The sequence below is a fragment of the Oratosquilla oratoria genome, chromosome 27, assembly GCF_046742065.1.
Source record: "Oratosquilla oratoria isolate Oo_2021 chromosome 27, ASM4674206v1, whole genome shotgun sequence".
Taxonomy (NCBI): domain Eukaryota; kingdom Metazoa; phylum Arthropoda; class Malacostraca; order Stomatopoda; family Squillidae; genus Oratosquilla; species Oratosquilla oratoria.
Genome location: NC_134803.1, coordinates 4,480,898 through 4,487,000, shown reverse-complemented (window position 1 = coordinate 4,487,000; position 6,103 = coordinate 4,480,898).

Here is a 6,103-nt window from a genome sequence, read left to right as displayed (position 1 = left end):
ATGAAATGGTTTGGTGGTTGTCATAGGAATCATAGCCCCCCGGAATCAAAGTCCGGAGACTCGAACGGGAGGTTACCTGGTACCAATCAAATAAAATCGCCAGGTTGGCAGCCTGAATAAATGCTGCCACCTGTCGATCAAGACGGACAAGACTAAAATGTGGAGGTAATATGCTCTAACCTTTTAACTGCGATGTCGTGTACTCTACTCGTTTGATCCTGGCTCACGCTAGACGTTTTTATTCGCTTTCGAGAATGTATCTATGGCAAAGCTGATGTCCCCGTTAACTGAATGAAATCACCTGGAGGTAGTCAGAATCAACCACACAAGGGTCGTCAACGTGGGAACAAAGACAAACGAAAACATGAAATAATGAATAAGTTTCGGTCGTCTGGTAACAGTTCCGAAACTGTGGAGGCTCCTTTGTTCCATGTCTTTTAAATTTTGCTGAGGGAGAAGCAGTTAAGTGTTCTTAGGGTGAATAATGGCCGGTCATTAGTAGTGACAATAGTTAAAAAAAAAAAAAAAAAAAAATAATAATAATTATAATAATAATAATAATAATAATAATAATAATAATAATAATAATAATAATAATAATAATAATAATAATAATAATAATAATAATAATAATAATAATAATAATAATAATAATAATAATAATAATAATAATAATAATAATAATAATAATTATAATAATAATAAAAAAATTGGTTGCCATCTGAAAAGGGAGGATCGGGTTACGGCAGGCAGGCACCGAAAGAAACAAATTTTCTTTCAAGTGTGGCCCTTTGTTCTTGAAGGATTGACATGAGTTAATGAAATAATAATAGGGAGTTGTATAGAAAGAAATCTCGGCCAGGTCACTCTGAACTGATCATGAGTACTCGGAGTAGAGCGCACACCTGCCCAGTGGCCAAGGCGAACGAGGCGGTGGATGTGAGTGGAGTGCCCCCAAGGGGTTGTGATGATGAATAATGTGCTTTGGGGGACAACAGCACAACACTCATCACAATAGCCTCAATAACCTACTTAGCTCCCCCTTCTTCGCTCCCACTTAGTCTCGTCACCTAATCTTCTGACTGGAGGACCACTGCCTCACTTAGCCTACTCCTCCTCCTCCAGGCAGAAGACCGGGGGAGAGGTAGTCCTATGGAGTCCTATATCAACGGAATAATGAGAGCGAGTCATGGGGTTGAGGGCATCATGGAAGAGATCCAAGAAATAGCGTCAATTATTTTCTATTGGTCACGTACTTCCTCCTCTTACGCTAATTCCTGTGAAACTGTTCTACACATCTTGTCGCCCCATATTCTGACGCATTACTTTCTCTAGGCTTCCCTATAATCTTCCACAGAATCTCTCCACCCTGTCCCACTGACCTAAATAAACGTCCCCACTCTTTCCTGGAGGGTCTTTCATTTGTTTATTCTAAGAACTTGAATTGTTCAAAATAAGAATGTGCTGACCTATCTCTAGAGGTGACTGGGCTTCAGAAGGATGTATATTTAATATAGAACGTATATGTTTTTCTCCACGTTGACTGTTGATTGGGATAGGATTCAAGAGAAGGCGAAGGACGATGGAACTTCTTCTAAGAACGATGTAGCCATATGTTTGGGCTACACAATGGGATGGTAGGGGAACTCATACCCTTTTCGGGTTTTCTTGGTTTATTACAAGAAGAATCTTTACAAGCGTAGGGTAAAATCTCCCAAAAGGAGAATGTCTCCCCTACCGAGTCAAAGGGATAGTGTATCCTCTAGTCTCCTCTATCTCTGGCGATGCAGTGGCCCCTATATTAAGGGAATAAGCCTATCTAAGCATGTTTGGTGTAGGTAGTCAGAAGCATCTCACATTTGATATCTATATAATGATCTATTTGTGTTAGTTGCATTGTAATGTTTTTAGTAATATTATTTGTGGATGTGTCTTGACATGATGTATGTACTGGAGTTACGTATACTTTGCTGGGTTTACGGAAATGGTTAATGATCTGTCTAGCGACATTAGGTACTTGTGTCGGTTCGTTGGACGATGGCGTGATGTAGCGCTGTGTTGATGTGTTGCATTATCTGAGTCAGATGGAAATGTTCAGGTCATCAAGATTGGATGTATTGCTAAAGGCTACTACCTTCTTGTATGTCTGTGGATCACGTGTCAGGTATGTGACATCGTAATAGTTAGAAAAAACAAACAAGTGTTTAACTAACGTAAAAAAATATTACCTGAGAATGACTAAAAAAAAAAAAAAAAAAAAAAAAAAAAATCATATTTTGATGATGGTGATTTCTTCGTTTTGAGAATATTCCCTATGGTAAGGGCTTTGAGGTACTCGGTCCCCGATGATAACTCTCCTGCGAGGTCGAGCAGGCTCCGTCTTTGGGTCATGAAGGGCGGATGGCGTCCATCCCACGATGTCATTAAAAAAAGTACTTGGCAAGCATATTTACTAGTGCAGAAGAAGGATCTATGCTGAGGTTAGATGTCCTTAAATGAACTGACATATAAAATAAGAGTATACTTTAACTAGAGAACAACGCCAATAGGCCGGCAAAAATAATTTGCCGGTGTATGTTTCATTGAAAGAGAAGAGGAGGCGGAGAAGGTGGAGAGGGAAACATAACAAAAGTGAGGGAAGAGGTAGAAGAAAGACACGCGTGAGACTTTCAAGTCCCAGTGGTCTTACTCAACTTGTTTAAATCCTCTTTTTTTTTGAAGGAGAGGAATTACACCTTGGAAGATTTTCCAAACGTGTCTCCGGCCTTGGTGTCATATAAGAAATATGGAAGTGCATTGTGACACACTGCAATAGAGGGACAGCTGGAGATAATTGTGTTTTGTGTTCATATGTCTTTTATTTTTTAATTTTTTAAGAGAAGTCTCAGAACATGTCTAAAGTCTTATAGTTTCCGCATTTTTTTCTTATTCGATTGCATTTCTGTGTTTGATGATGGTGATATCAATAGTGATGATACTGAAAATTACATCTTTTTTATGTTGACATCATGTTTATATATATATATATATATATATATATATATATATATATAATATGTATATATATATAATATAACATTGGCTGCACCCCGTCTGGGGTATTGGCTGCATGTTATTGTGGCAAAGTGGTATGCAGTTGATATTTTAGGGTTTACATGGGGCGCCCCTACGGACCAGAGCCACACATCATTTTGGCTATGATAGAGGAAAACTCTGTTCATAGAGAAATGATGATACTTTTATACTACGACTGTCCCTCCGTTATGCTGTCCCCCAACCCCTTGTTACTGTCCTGTACAATTTCTCTGAATATTCATTTGCTTTTTCGCCTACCTTCCCTGTGGTGGGGGAAAAGAATACTGCCACCAAGTATTTCCACTTGGATCGTAAGAGGCAAGAAGAAAGGGACGGGGATTGGGACTAGGCATCCTTCTCCTTGTAGCCCCACAGGGGACATTCCTAAAAATAAAAGCAAAGGCATAAGAGGGTCTGGGAGTTTTCCGACCAGCACCCTAAGGTTTGGGTCTTTTAATGTGTGTGGATGTGGTACAGATGAGAGTAAAAGGGAAGAGATAGGTAGTATGTTTGTGAGAAGAAATATGGATGTGTTGGCTTTGAGTGAAACTAAGCTGAAAGGGAAGGGCGAGCGTAAGTTTGGGAGTGTATTTGTGAGGTTCTCAGGAGTGAAGAGAGGGCGAGGTAGGGAAGGGGTGGCTTTACTAGTAAGTGAAGAGATAGGTAAACAGGTAGTGGAAGGAGGTTTCCTCAAGGATAATGTGGATGAAGGTGAAACTGGGAAAGGAGATGTGGGTTTTTGTAAGTGCATATGGGCCTGGCAGTGAGAAGAGTGTAGAAGAAAGGGAGGCTTTTTGGATATATTTAAATGAGCGCATAGAGGATTTAGGGAGAAGTGTCAATGTAATAGTACTGGGAGACCTTAATGCTAGGGTAGGAAATGATCCAATTGATGGAGGTGTTGGGAAATGTGGAGTTCCAGGAAAGAATCATAGTGGTGAGTTGATGGTGGAAATGTGTCTAGAAAGAGAATTGATGATAGCAAATAGAGTGTTTCGGAAGAAAGTCAAGTATAAGTACACATGGGAGAAGATGGTGGAGGGAAGGGTGGTAGATAGAGCGTTAATGGACTATGTAGTGGTAAATAGGATTATGATAGGAAGAGTTAAGGATGTACATGTGCTAAGGGGAGAGGGTGGGGGAATATCAGATAATTTTTTGGTGGAAGGTAAGTTGAGAGTGGAGGATAGATGGAGGAAGAGGAAAGGGACAAAAGGTAGGGAGGTGCTTAGAGTGAACTCTTTAAATGAAAAGGAAAAGGAGAAGGAGTACAAGAAGAAGCTGAAGGAGGAGTGGGAGGGAGTGAAGGATAGAGTAGAGCTAGGTGTAGAGGAGGAATGGGGATGGTTCAAGGAAGGAGTCACAAAGTGTGCAAAGATGGTGTGTGGAACAAGAAGGACAGGAGGAAATAGAAGAAAGGGTAGTGAATGGTAGGATGAGGAAACAAAGAAGGTTGTAGAAGAGAAGAAGCAAGCTTTCACAGTTTGGTTACAAAATAGGACGAGGGAGTCATATGAGAGGTACACACAAAAGAAAAGAGAAGTAAAGCAAAAGGTAAAGGAGGCAAAGAGGAGAGCAGATGTGAAATGGGGTAAGAGTATGACAGAAAATTTTGAAAGTAATAAAAAGATGTTTTGGAAAGAAATTAAGAGAGAAGAGGAGGCGAATCAAGTAGAGAAGAAAAGGTAAAAGGTGCAGATGGAGAGATGATAATGGAAGAGAAGGCAGTAAGGGGAAGATGGGCAGAATATTCTAGGGAGTTGCTAAATGTGAAGGAGGATAGGGAGGGAAAGATAGCTGCAGTGGGAAATGCTAAGAAAATGAGAGTGATGAGTGAGGAAAATGGAGGAGAAATAAGGAAGGATGAAGTGAAAGCAGCTGTTAAGATGATGAGAGCAGGTAAGGCACCTGGTCTGGATGGATGCCATGCGGAATGTCTAAGAAAAGGAGGTACAGTGATGGTGGACTGGTTGGTGAGGTTATTTAATGTTTGCTGGAGAGAGGGTAGAGTGCCGGAGGACTGGAGGAGTGCCTGTATAGTTCCACTTTACAAGGGAAAAGGAGACAAGTGTGAGTGTAGTAGTTTCAGAGGGATTATCTTGTTAAATGTAGTTGGGAAGGCTTATGGGAGGATCTTGATTGAGAGGATTAGGAGAGGAACAGAAGGAGTAATTGGTGAGGAACAGTGTGGATTTAGGACAGGTAGGGGTTGTGTAGATCAGATCTTTGTTCTAAGATAGATATGTGAGAAAGCTATAGGAAAGGGGAAGGATGTTTTTTGGGCTTTTATGGATATGGAAAAGGCTTACGACAGGGTAGACAGAAAGGCACTGTGGGAGGTTTTGCAGATATACGGGATAGGAGGAAAGCTTCTAGGAGCTGTCAAGAGTTTTTATGAGAGTAGTAGAGCTTGTGTCAAGATTGGAAATGGAGAGAGTGAGTGGTTTGAGGTAAAGGTGAGACTTCGTCAAGGATGCATTATGTCGCCCTGGCTGTTCAACTTATACATGGATGGGGTAGTGCGAGAAGTAAATGCAAGGGTAGTGGGTCAGGGATTGGAGATGGTTAAAGAAAATGGAGAAAAGTGGGAGGTGAGCCAGCTGTTGTTTGCGGACGACACTGCGCTTGTGACAGGATCGGAGGAGGGATTGAGGAGGTTGGTGACAGTTTGGGAGAGTGTGTGATAGAAGAGAGCTGAAGATAAATGTGGGTAAAAGTAAGGTGATGAGATGTACAAGGAGTGAAAGTGGTAGTAGTCTGGAAGTGAGCATTAAGGGAGAGCGACTGGAGGAAGTGGATAGTTTTAGATACTTGGGTGTAAATGTGGCAGGAAAAGGTGGAGTGAATGTGGAGGTAGAATGTAGATTGAGAGAAGCGAGTAAATGCCTTGGTTGTTAAAAAAGTGTAATGAGGAATAGACATTTGGGAATGGATGCTAAGAGGAGACTGTATGAAGGAGTGATTGTGCCAACAGCACTGTATTGGGCAGAAACATGGAACATAAGAGAGGAAGAGAGAAGGAGTTTGA